Source organism: Mastomys coucha, unplaced genomic scaffold (genome assembly GCF_008632895.1).
Source record: "Mastomys coucha isolate ucsf_1 unplaced genomic scaffold, UCSF_Mcou_1 pScaffold6, whole genome shotgun sequence".
Taxonomy (NCBI): domain Eukaryota; kingdom Metazoa; phylum Chordata; class Mammalia; order Rodentia; family Muridae; genus Mastomys; species Mastomys coucha.
Genome location: NW_022196912.1, coordinates 76,704,954 through 76,718,911, shown reverse-complemented (window position 1 = coordinate 76,718,911; position 13,958 = coordinate 76,704,954). Strand labels below are relative to the sequence as shown.

The following is a 13,958-nucleotide window of genomic DNA, read 5'->3' as shown; positions in this document are numbered from 1 at the left end:
AGAATCCACCAAACATCCACCAAACATATTCCTTCTCTCCTTATCTTTCTATAAAACACAACAGACATGAAATATGATTATCCAATTTAGGTCTTCTAAACAGTTTTAATAATGTCAAAAGTCCTTTAAGGATTTTTCTGTCATACATTAATGAATAACAACATTTATATTTACATGTTTTACTAAAATTAAGACTGGAAATTCTCAGCATTTTGTGCTTTGCTTACTCTTCTAATATCTACTTGCTACCTGAAAAATAAGAAAAGATCATATACTTATACATTACACTGACCTATATAATAACAAACATATTTCTGTGATAATCTTTTGTATATTATACTAGCCCTCCCCGTCTTACCATGTGAGATGAACCAACCCTTCCCTGTTCTTCTCATTCAATAATCTTATATTTTTTCCATCCTTTAAGATGTAGGAGACTGTCAGGTTCTAAAAACTTAATGCAATATAAAACATTTTGAAATAAAAATATGAAGTTTTTAGTAACACAACAAAAGAAAAATAAATTCATATTGTTGTTCCTCCTAAGGGGCTTCAAACCCTTCAGCTCCTTGGGTCCTTTCTCTAGTGCTCCCAGGGACTAAGCCGTCAACCAAAGAGTATGGGGGGGACTCATGGCTCCAGCAGCATGCATATAGCAGAGGATGCCCAAGCCGGTTATGAATGGGAGGATAGGACCTTGGCCCTGTGAAGGTTCTATATCCTAGTGTAGGGGAATGTCAGGCGCAGTAAGCAGGAGGGGATGGGATTGTGACCTGACAAAAATGTGTGCAGGGAGGTAATTTTTGATCCCACTTTCTTTCTTTATTTCTCTCTCTCTTTCTTTCTTTTTTTTTTTAAATGATATTGCCTCCTCCCTCTCTATCCAGTATTACATATCTTTTGTGTTCTTTGTTCCAAGTCTCCTGGATGCATTTTTTTGTCTTCTCTAGAGTTATTGTTTCTCCTCTGAGACTTAGTGAATGCTATTTTCTGTTTAAGTAGAAAGAAATACTTCCTACTTTGTATGTCAGACTAATTCCTGGTTAGCTTCAAGATAGGGCCCAGATTCTTCCTTTGAATGGCATTTCCCAGTTGTCCAGCATCCCACAGGAGGCTAAGGTGCTTGTTTTAACCTCCATTGAAGCTGGCTGCTTTCTCTCCACAGACCACTGAATTCATTGAATTGTGACTGTCTTTTGTTGGTCCCTTCCTTCAGTGCCTAAATAGTCACACTATTACCTACATAATTACACCCTGATAAAAGAAATTGGCAAGAGTTCATGAATACTAAAACCTCATTTAGCACATGTCATAGGCTTTGTACTCAGTGAACTAAAACCCATCAAAGGAGTCATCCTTGCTGCTGAGGTCTGTGCAGGGGTTAAATATCCACAATGAAAACAATGTGACTCTCTGCCTTCTAAGTTTTTATGTAACAATACTGGTTTGGGCATTATGAAAGTGAATCTCTGATTCGAAAAAGTACAGGGCATTTTGAGTGTTTTATGTGTCCAATTTGTGGACACTGTTCATGTAATATCTAGGATACAATTTGTTTTTCAGTTACTCAAGCTCACATGAAATCTAAGTGTAGGAGAGTGACAAAGGTGAGCATGTAGGGACAAACTCTTAATAGCTACAGTCATATAAAGGCCTTTATATCAATTATAACATTTAAGAGTTCCAAAAAGAGGTGCTAGAGAGATAACACAACTGTTAAAAGCAACTGTTGCTTTTCGACTTTGATTACTACCACTCACCCACATCACAATTTTCTGTAAGTTCAGTTTCAAAAATCTAGTGTGTCTGGCTTCCACATGTACCTATGTTCTTGTGTATATATGCAAATGCACACAAACACACACACATATACACATCATTTAAAAAATAAAACAATTTTTCAAACCTCTCTCTTTTAGTTTTTTTTTTCTCTTAATAAAATAAAGTAAAACTTAACTATAAAAAAAAAGACTCATCAAATTGCTGGAGACTCTTGTAGGAGAAAGAAGTAGTTGAATAGTTAGAAAGATAGATAGGTCTCATGAAGATATGCACCAGTCACCAAAAGGATCAGCATCAAGCAGAGATTTTGTGCTATCCATTCAAATAATATACAAGCCTGAGACAGCAGTCAAGAATCTTGACAGTCCAGTAAAAGGTGCACTGTCCTGGTCATTTAAGCAGAGCAATGTAACTCTCCACAAAACTCTTACACTTGAGGAGAAGGGATCTGGTCATTCTATTCCATTCGCATGGTCCTTGTCTCCCAGCCCAGAAACCCTGTGATTAGGAGCTAGGATTAATTAAAGAAGAAAACAAACATAAGAACTATGAAAATGTTGAGAATTCACACTTGATGTGTTTTTTAACAATTATTTACACATCTTTCTTACCTAATCATCTTCTTTAAAGCATGCACAAGGAGCAAGATTGTACTGGCAGCAACACAAGACTGTATTCTCTGAGAATAACAGCTGAAATAAAAAAGGACACCCAGAGGGTTCCAATGGTAGCACTTCTCTCTTCCACTTAAAGGTGCCTGCAAGAGCCGGGTGGTGGTGGCACACGCCTTTAATCCCAGCACTTGGGAGGCAGAGGCAGGTGGATTTCTGAGTTTGAGGCCAGCCTGGTCTACAGAGTGAGTTCCAGGACAGCGAAGGCTATACTAAGCAAGAAAGTTTTGTACAGATGTGCATAACAGATATGGGATAGTCTAGAGAAACAGAATTATAGAATGTAATTCAATATATATTCATATGTATATGATTTATGGTATAGTCAATTCAACAATGACTGTTAATCAATGAAAAGTTCAAGAATTTAGTATTTGTTCAGTCCACAAGGCTGGATGTTTCATCTGGTCTTCAGTTATGCCATAATCAGAAAGAAGCAAATTAAAATAATGACAGTGAAGGAATGGATTTGCTAGCAAGAATGAGTTAAGAAAGCAAAGAGCAAACTTCCTTCTTCTGTGACTTTTATATATGCTACCAGCAGAAGTTGTGACCCAGATTAAAAATGGATCTTCATAACTCATAAAATCTGAAATAAAAGTTTATCTTCTTACCACAAAAGACCAGGATTAGATGTGGGTTTTCCCACTTCAAATAATTTAATTAAGAAAAAAAAGTCCCTCACAGCTATATCAGAGCCACTTAAGTTAATTTAGTTAATTACACATTAGTAGAATTAGTCCTCCAATTAATAGTCAAGTTAACAATCAAGAATAACCATCATAAGATAAAGGAATAGGTTTCTAAGACTAGGGTGGAGGAATAGTGATCATAAAAGAAAACCTATGCAAATATAATCTATCATTGACCATTGTAATATAATGATCATTAAAAAAGAATATCAGAGGCAATTCAACACAGTCCCCAATGACAGAGAATACACTATTTTACAGAATTTAGGAAAAAGATTCATTGACTTAAATGTAAAATAAAAATCAATAACATTCATAGAGAAAAAAAACAAAACAAGAGAAGACCCCCAAAAGCCATGGAAAGAATAATCAGCTGAACTTTATTAAAATAGAAAACTTTTTAAAGCCATTATTACACACACACACACACACACACACACAGACAGACAGACACACACACCTACTAGAATGTAGTCTTTCTATATAAATGTAGTGTAAAATACAGTATTACTAAGTATAAAAAGTCTGCAGACTGGAGGTAAATGTTTATAAATTATATATCTGTTGGGATAATCATTTTGTGCACTGTGTAAAGGTTGTCTTTGCATTATTCAAATGTTGACTTCTGTACTTGCAGAGAGTGAGTACAAGCTAGACTTTGGTATTATTTTTATTAGATCATCACCTGCCTGAGTGTTTTGTAAACATTCTCCTCCATTACCTTCTGATGGCTTTAATAAACTGCTGACAGCCTGCAGGTGAGGCAGGAGAGGAAAGACAGGACTTCTGGGCAGAGATAGGAGCTTTGGGAAGAATCAGAAGTGAAGACTGGTCAACCAGACACCGAGGAAGTAGGAAACACCAGGACATAGTGAGAGGTACCAGGCCATGTGACATGGACTAGAATAAATAGGTTTATTTAGTTAAATGAGATAAGATGGGAACAAGCCTAAGCTATAAAACCTAAGCTTTCATAATTAATAAAATGTCTCTGTGTCGTTATTGGGATTTGGTGTATTAAAACTGTCTGAAATATATATTTAATAAAGAACATTTTGAAACTATTTTTTAAAAAAACCTCACAAAATTCAATATTAAGACATTTGATTTAAAAGTAAAAAGAAGCAATTAGTTCCCTTTTTAGAGGAAATGTTTATCATGATTTTAACATTACATAATATATCATGGCATTAAAATAAGTGAATATGAATGAAATACTTTCTATAAAATTCTAAAGAACAAAAAAAAGATTTCTAAAATCTAGGAGCAAATTTTCATTGAAATTTAAGCTGTTCCATTTAAGAGAAAAAAGGAAACATAAGTCATTGATAATTCTATTATGTAAAACAAAACAAAACAAACTCCCAAACCAAAACCAAACACATAAACAAACAAAAAAACAACTATCCAACCTCAAAACACATTTTATTGTTTCTGTAGGCTATATGTTTTGTGTGGGAGTCAAAAATGAATCATAAAAGAACGGCAAAGTTATTAAACCATAGTAAGACCCATAGCTGGTGAGAATGAAACACCAGTTTGAAAGAGATTTTACCACATTCTTACAAAGGTAAATGTATTTGCCCTATATGCTATAGCAACTGTACTAATAGATGTTTTGATGTGTTTTTTGCATGTTGGCTTTTTGTTTTGTGAAAGTGTCTCACTTAGTAGTCAAGACTGGCATGGATCTCATAGAGAGGTGTCTAATTGGCTCCCAAATTCTGGTATTAAATTCCTGTGTCACTATGATCAGTGCAGTATTTTCATCAACTTGCTTGAAAATACCTATTCACTCAGAGTTGTGTACACAAGCCATAATGGTTAATGCTCACAGTCAATGGACTGAATTGAGAATAGTTAAAATAGTGTCTCTGAGGTCTTTACCAAAAAGGATGAACAAAAGTGGAATGTTCACCTGCAGATATGATGGTTTCATCTCTTGTGTTTAGGGTTCAGAGTAAGTAAAAGCAGGAAAGGAAAGAAGGCTGGATGTATTCCAGCATTCCCTTGTTTTTTGTTTCCTTGTCCCCCAAGATGTGGTTAATCTTAGCCACATGTTCCTATCCTTAAGTTCCCCAATGCCTTCCCTCCATTAAGGGCTCTATTTTTAATAACTAAACCCAAAGCAGTCCTTACTTCCCTAAGTTAATTTGTGTTTTTTTTCCTTTACAGTAATAAGAAAAGCAATACACAAATATATACATATATATGTGTATATATATATATATATATATATTAGATGTATTCAAAATTGTCAAAAGCGAGAAGCAAATGTCTTTTAGATATTAAATTAAGAAACTTATCCATTTATGTGATGTAGAATTGTGTGTCACATTATCTGGCAAAGAGTGTGATCCAGGTGACTTCTAAAATGCAGATGTTTTTCAGATGGTAAGAGTGTTCTTCATAATTGGAATACACAAAGTAGAAACCACAAACCATAAGAAACTCAAAAAGAAGGAAGCCAAAATGAGGATACTTCATTCCTTCTTAAAGGGGGGAACAAAATACCCATGGTAGGAGTTGCAGAGTCTAACTTTGGAGCAGAGACTAAAGGAAGGACAATTCAGAGACTGCTCCAACTGGGAATCCTACCCATATTCAGTCATCAAATCTAGACACTATTGTGGATGCCAACAAGTGCTGGATGACAGGAGCCTGAGATAGCTGTCTCCTGAGAGGCTCTGACAGTACATGACTAATACAGAAGTAGAGGTTCACAGCCAACCATTGGACTGAGTACAGGCTCCCCAATGAAGGAGCTAGAGAAAGGATCCAAAGAGCTGAAGGGTTTGCAGCCCCTTAGCAAGAACAACAAAATGAACTTACTAGTACCCTCAGAGCTCCCAGGGAGTAAACTCCAACCAAAGAGTACACATGAGGGGACTCACGGCTCCAGCAGTATATGTATAGCAGAGGATGGCCAAGTCAGTTATCAATGGGAGGAGAGGACCTTGGCCCTGTGAAGGTTCTATGCACCAGTGTAGGGGAATGCCAGGGCCAGGAAGTAGGAGAGGGTGGGGTGGTGAGCAGGGGGAGCGGGGAGGGAACAGGGGATTGTTTTAGTTTTTGTTTTTTTTTTTTTTTTTTTTTTTTTTTTTTTTTTTTGTCTTTTGGAGGGGAACCTGGGAAAGGAGATATTGTAAATAAAGAAAACATCTAATAAAAAAATAAAAAAGTGTTCTTCATAATGCTATGCACTTGGTAAGTATTTCTAAAGCCTTTACAATCCAAGAATAAGAATATACAAGCTAACATGTATATTTAAAATTTTAAAGATTATGTAAACATTGAGTGATCCTTACATGGACTGAAGAATCTAGTAATATTAGAGTCATCTTAAAGAAAGAACAAAAGTGAAGTGGAATACCTGCTTACCTGGAAACTCCCTGATATTTTGAATTCTAAGCACAACTAACCAAGACAAACTATCTCATGGCACTGTTAATAAGTAGAAAGTATACATCTCTACACTCCTACTCTTTGGATAGCATTCATAAGAACTCCAATCATACTGGATTAGGGCATACTGGCACACATGCCTTTGGTGCTTACATCTACAATGACCTTACTTCCAAATAAACTCACATTCTTGAGGTATAAATATTAGGGCTTTTTTACAGGGTATTTCATTATTGTACATGGAAAACTTAAGTGTTAGTAAAATGCAAAAGCTTAAGCATATTTTGGTTTTGTCAGGCACAGTTAGGTGTGTCCTGAATTGATGCAGTTTATGGTGACCATAGCCTGCCAATATTGTAGGGGAGGAATTGGAGACTTCCTTTATAAGCAATTGGATCTTTGATCATTTGGATCTTCATTAAGATCTTCAGGTAAGAGATGGGGATTTTCTCTTAGGGCTTGCAAGAACAACAGTGAAGTAGCTGGCATGATATAGTATTCTAGGAAAAAAAGCTAAGGAGCACTCTTGGGTGTGGAGGACCTCAAGAGAAAGGTAGACTAGCTTTGTAGAATGACACAGATAAAAATGACTTCTAAAGGGCTACTAGTTTATCTGTAAAAGCATGTATGTAAATAGATACTTTATATATAGCTCAGAGAGTAAAGATACCTTTCTGTAGTAGCAAGCTTTAACTAAGTTTAGACCTCTCATGTCCTTATTGGTATAAATATTATATAATTTAAATAGTTACAGGGCTTCAAAATTTGAAAGTTGGGGAAACACAATTCAACTCATAACACCATTATGCCTGTATATAGAATGCAAACAGTAACCAAGTAGATCTAAGTATATGGAGACATATTTATTGGAGATATGGTTAAAGATCAGGTTTTATTTAGGCAAGGGAGGAAAAAATATGATCCATAGTTTAGTGATGGAGCATTAGGGTAAATTCATGTTTAATGTAAGATCTATAGAAGTAAATTGTTTCAAAAACAAATGACAACATTTACATGTGGATCATGGGTTGGCCTATGGAAGTAAATCACTGGGGAAGGAACTCTGATGTTTATTCTGGTCCATTGTTCTGACACTCTCTGCTTCGTATTCATGAAGGGTGAATGGCCATGGCCTTTCACATCTTTCACTGTGGGAGTAGTCATTCTCATCACCATCCTTGTCTTGCCATGATGTACTGAAATCTATCTGAACACATGATCCAAAATAAGCCTTTCCTCCCCATTGCTTCTGTTAGGCATTTCATCATGGTGACAAGAAAAGTAATTCATATAGCCCTTGATATGATGTGTGAGAAGGACATTTACCTCAATAGTCTTCTTCCTCAAAATATATAGCTCCAGTTTAATCCTGATAAAACAGCATGCTTACCTTAGCTGAAGGGCATTCTACAAAGTTCCTGATTAGTTCTCTTCAAAGTGTCAAAGTCATGAACAGGAGAGCCAGGGAAAAGGAGACATGATAAATCAATGTAATAGCATCCTGGATGCCGTCGGGAAGTGAGAAAAGAACACTGTGTTAAAACTAAGGAGATCTGAAAGTGAAATTTTAATAAACAATTGAGATTAAGGATAGTAACTTACCACACAAATATGTTGCTATTAAGATGGAAAGTGGGTGGGTAATACACAGAAACTCTGGGTAATATCTCAGCTTTAAAAAATTAATCTAATAGTGCTCTAAAGTGAAGACATAAGAACATTTCTTTAGAGTGAATGGTTCGCCTTAGGCCTGTAACCTACACTTTCATCCTAAATCCTTTTTCTCACAGGCAATTAAAGATAATTGCTTTATTTTTTTTATAACCTAGTTACTATTTAGGGAATATAAATTCCTGATCTCTACCTTCCTTACTTTATTAAATTTGAAAACTGGGGTTGTTACATTTTGTCCCTATATTCAGTTTCTGCTTCAGACTGAAACAAACTTGCCGGTGGTTCTTGTTCCAGAAAAAAAGGATACTAGGTCAGCAAGTGTGTTAGGACTCAGCTTTAGGTTTATGGAACAGACACAACCGCACACTGACGAGCCATTTGACACTAGAGAAAAGATTTAACCTACCTTTCCACATGCCTTAATTTACATTCTATTTGAGTTATACCCTTATAAACACTCTAACTATATGTATCAACTATTGTTATAAATAGTAATGTTCAAAAACCACCATGAATTATTTGATGTGGTCCTGTGTTCAGGATTTTCTGAAGTGTTGAATAAAGTCTAGATGCTTCCAACACTACTTCTAAGGTGAGAATAAGGAAATGCTAAATGAAAATGTGTGGAATGATTTGACTTCAAGTTTAATCCTTCTAATAAATGAAAGAAACATTGTAAATATTTGTGCTAATTTTTGGAATTGAATATGCAATTGATCTAGGATCTTCCTAAATGACCTGTATTTCACAGAATGATTCTCCTTTGTTTATCTGCTATTTATGTAACTGGTTCTTCATTACAGTCTCTAGATACATGTTTTTTCATGCTGAAGTATGTACTAAATATTTAGGATATAAAGGGCAAACCATATATTCATTGTGAGATCAAAAAAAAAGTTTCTATGACCAAATAGAGCACTTATATTGTTATTACAAAATTTCAATTATTAAAAACAAAACAAAACAAAACAAAATCTCCAACTGTCAAGTCCTTACAACAAGAAATAGAATTTTCTCCAATAGAATTTTACAGAGAATATAAACCATACTTAACAGTAGGCCTCGTGCTCAGCAGTAGACATCCAACATAAGATGAACTCAATGGTGTTTTTATAGATTTTGTCTCATATTACTTTGCTTGGACATTTCTTTTAAGTCTCGCTGGCCTTTTGCCTGCATATTATGGTTTCTGCTTTTGTGTTTTTATTAATTTTGGCTTTGTGTTTGTGTGTCCATGTATACTTGTATGTTTCTTTTCCTTTTATCCTGTCTTTTGTTTTACGGCTTTTTTTTTTCTGAAGGTAAAATAAATATGGAATTGTACGATTGAGGAGGTGGGAATAATCTGGGAGAAGATGAAATAGGGAAAAACTATGTTTAAAATATATTATATAAACTTGAAAAATACAAAAGAATTTGTGAAAATACAAAAGAAAGGAGGACGGGTGCTGAAGGGAAGGCCACGTGGTTAAAAGAACTTATTACCTTTGCAGAGGACCTGGATTCAGATCCTAGCTCTAACATGGTGGCTCACATATCTGTAACTCCAATTTTAAGGGAACTAACATGATCTTCTGACCTCTGTGGGGACCAGACAGACGTATAATAAATATGCATACATGCAGACAAACAATTCTACACATAAAACACAGCAAGTAAATCTAAAAATAAAATTTAAAAAGAAGAAAATAGAAGCTAGAGAAATGACTCTGTGATTAAGGAAAAAAAATGCATTTATTGTTCTCGCAGAAGTCCTGGATTCTTTTACCAGCACCTGCATGGCCACTAAAAACCAACCATAACTCTAATTCCAGAGGAACTGATGCACTCTTCTGTCCTTTGCGGGACTTGTGCACAGTATATATGATACCATGGGGGCACACAACTCAGGTTCTAGGTTCCTTTTTCTGATCCCTAAAGCCATGAGGCTTGCAAATAATGCACTTATATACATATAGGCAAGTCATATACATAGATTAAAAATAAATGTATCTTTTTAAAGGAAAAACAAAAATATTTTTATTAGATAATTTCTTTATTTACATTTCAAATGTTATCCCCTGTCATGATTTCCTCTCAGAAAACCCCCTATCCCATTCCCCCTCACCCTGCTTACCAACCTATCAACTTCTGCTACCCTGTCCTGGCATTCCCCTACACCAGGGCATTGAGCCTTCTCAGGACCAAGGATCTTTTCTCCCATTGATGTCCAAAGAGGTCATCCTCTGCTACATATGCAGCTGGAGCCATGAGTCCCACCATGTGTACTCTTTGGTTGGGAGCTCTTGGGGCACTAGTAGGTTAATATTATTGTTCCTCCTATGGGGCTGCAAGCTCCTTCTGCTCCTTGGGTCCTTTCTTTAACTTCTCCATTGGAGACCTTGTGCTCAGTCCAATGGTTGGCTGAGAGCATCCACTTCTCTATTTGTCAGGCACTGGCAGAACCTCTGAGGAGACAGCTATATCAGGCTCCAGTTAGCATGCACTTCTTGGCATCTACAATAGTGTTTGGGTTTGGTGACTGTATATGGAATGGTTCCTCACATGCAGCAGTCTCTGGATGGTCTTTCCTTCAGTTTTTGCTCCACAATTTGTCTCTGTGTCTCCTCCTATGAGTATTTTGTTCTCCCTTCTAAGAAGGACCAGAGTATCCATACTTTGGTTTTCCTTCTTCTTGAGGAAAGGAAATTCATTTGGTCTGTGAATTGTATCTTGGATATTCCAAGCTTCTGGGCTAATATCCACTATCACTAATATCAGTGAGTGTATAGCATGTGTGTTCTTTTGTGATTGGATTGCCTCACTCAGAATAATATTTTCTAGTTCCATCCATTTGCCCAACAATTTCAAATTCATTGCTCTTAATAGCCAAGTAGTACTCCATTGTGTAAATGTACCACATTTTGTGTATTTACTACTCTGTTGAGGGACATCTGTGTTCTTTCAAGCTTCTGGCTATTATAAATAAGGCTTCTATGAACATAGTGGAGCATATGTCCTTATTACATGTTGGAGCTTCTTATGGTTATATGCCCAGGAGTGTATAGCTGGGTCCTCCCATAGTACAATGCCAAATTTTCTGAGGAACAGCCAAACTGATTTCCACTGTGGTTTTATGAGCTTGCAATTCCACCAGCACTGGAAGAGTGTTTCTCTTTCTCTACATCCTCACCAACATCTATTGTCAACTGAGGCTTTGATCTGAGCCATTCTAACTGGGGTGAGATGAAATCTTAGGCTTGTTCTGATTTGCCTTTCTCCAGTGACTAAGGATGTTGAACATTTCTTTAAGTGCTTCTCAGTCATTCATTATTCTTCAGTTGAGAATTCTTAGTTTAGCTCTGTACCCCATTTTTAATAGGGCTATTTGGTTCTCTGGAATCTAACTTTTTGAGTTCTTTTTATATATTAGATCTATCAGATGTAGATCTTTTCCCAATTTGTTGGCTGCCAATATGTTTGTTCTATTGACAGTGACCTTTGCTTTGTAATTTTATGAGGTCCCATTGGTTGATTCTTAGAGCATAAGCTATTGGTGTTCTGTTCAGGAAATTTTCCCCTGTGACCATGTGCTTGAGGCTTCCCCACTTTCTTTTCTATTAGTTTCAGTGTATTTGGTCTTATGTGGAAGTCCTTGATTCACTTGGATTTGAGCTTTGTACAAGGAGATAAGAATGGATCAATTTGCATTCTTCTACATGCTAACTGATGGATTGCTGAATATCGAACCATCCTTGCATCCCTGGGATGAAGCCTACTTGATTGTGGTGAATGATTGTTTTGATGTGTTCTTGGATTAGGTTGGCAAAAATTTTATTGAGTATTTTGCATTGATATTCATAAGAGAAATTGGTCTGATGGTCTTTTTCTTTGTTGCATCTTTGTGTGGTTTTCATATCAGTGTAATTGTGGCTTCATAGAATGAATTGGGTAGTGTTTCTTCTGTTCATATTTTGTGGAATAGTTTGAAGAGTATTGGTATTAGTTCTTCTTTGAAGGTCTGATAGAATTCTGCAATAAAACCATCTGGTCCTGGGCTTTGTTTGGGAGACTTTCAATGCCTGCTTCTATTTCTTTAAGGGTCATGGGACTCTTTAAATGGTTTGTCTGATTGTGATTTAACTTTGGTATTTGTTATCTGTCTAGAAAATTGTCCATTTGATCCAGATTTTCTAGTTGTATTGAGTATAGGCCTTTGCAGTAGCATGTGATGATTTTTTAAATTTCCTCAGTTTCTGTTGTTTTATCTCCATTTTCATTTCTGATTTTTTTAATTTGGATACTGTCTCTGTGCCCTTTGGTTAGTCTGGCTAAGGGCTTATCTATCTTGTTGATTGTCTCAAAGAACCAGCTCCTGGTTTCCACTTGGTTAATTTCAGCCCTGAGTTTGATTATTTCCTGCCATCTACTCCTCTTGGGAGTATTTGCTTTTGTTGTTGTTGTTCTAGAGTTATTAGATTTTTGTTAAGCTGCTAGTGTATGCTCTCTCCAGTTTCTTGTTGGATGTACTCAGAGCTATGAGTTTTCCTCTTAGCACTGATTTCATTGTGTCCCATAAGTTTGGGTATGTTATACCTTTATTTTCATTAAATTCTAAAAAGTCTTTAACTTCTTTCTTTATTTCTTCATTGACCAAGTTATCATTGTTCAGCTTCCATGTGTATACGGGCTTTCTGTTCTTTTTGTCTCTATTGAAGATCAGCCTTAAACTATAGTGATCTTATAGGAGTCATGGGATTATTTCAATCTTATTATATCTGTTGAGTTCTGTTTTGTGATTGATTATATAGTCAATTTTGGAAATGGTACCCTGAAGTTCTGAAAAGAAGGTATATTCTTTTGATTTAGGATGAAATGCTCTATAGATATCTGTTAAATCCATTTGGTTTATAACTTCTGTTAGTTTCACTGAGTCTCTGTTTAGTTTCTGTTTCCTTGATCTTTCCATTGATGAAAGTGAGGTATTGAAGTCCCCCACAATTATTATGTGAGGTGTAATGTGTGCTTTCAGCTTTAGTTAAGTTTCTTTTATGAATGTGGGTGGGTTGCATTTGAGCATAGATGGTCAGAATTGAGATTTCTTCTTGGCAAATTTTTCCTTTGATGAGTATGAAGTGTCCCTCCTTATCTTTTTTGATGACATTTGTTTGAAAGTTACTTTTATCAGATATCAGATTGGCTACTTCAGCTTGTTTCTTGAGACCATTTGCTAGAAAAATTGTTTTCCAGCCCTTTACTCTGAGGTAGTGTTTGCCTTTGACACTGAGATGCATTTCCTGTATGAAGCAAAATGCTGGGTAATGTTTATGCATTCAGTCTGTTAATCTATATCTTTTTATTGGGGAATTGAGTTCACTGATGTTAAGAGATATTAAGGAATACATTTTGTTTTTTAAAACAATAATAAAAATATGCAATATTATTTGTAATAGAAATATTCAAAATAGCTAAAATGAAAAAGTTAATAATGTTCTTTAAATTTTCTTACCACATACATTACACTAACAATATATAAACATATATATAAAGGTAGAATTGAAACTTAGGAGAATAAAAGTCACATCTTTATAAAAAAATCTATATTGAATTAAAATAAAAATAATTATATTTTAGAATTTTTCTAACATGTAAACATACCCTATATTATTTCTTTATTAAAAGTGACTCATGTGTGTCAGTAAGATACTGTCAGAGCCTCTCAGGAGATAGCAATATTTAGGCTGGCTTACCCTTC

At 35.5% G+C, this 13,958-nt stretch overlaps 1 pseudogene; it reads right to left on the bottom strand.

Annotated features, from left to right (window-relative positions):
• Positions 1-245: 245 nt before the first annotated feature.
• Positions 246-13,958, bottom strand: part of LOC116081036 — an 18,797-nt pseudogene continuing 5,084 nt past the window's right edge.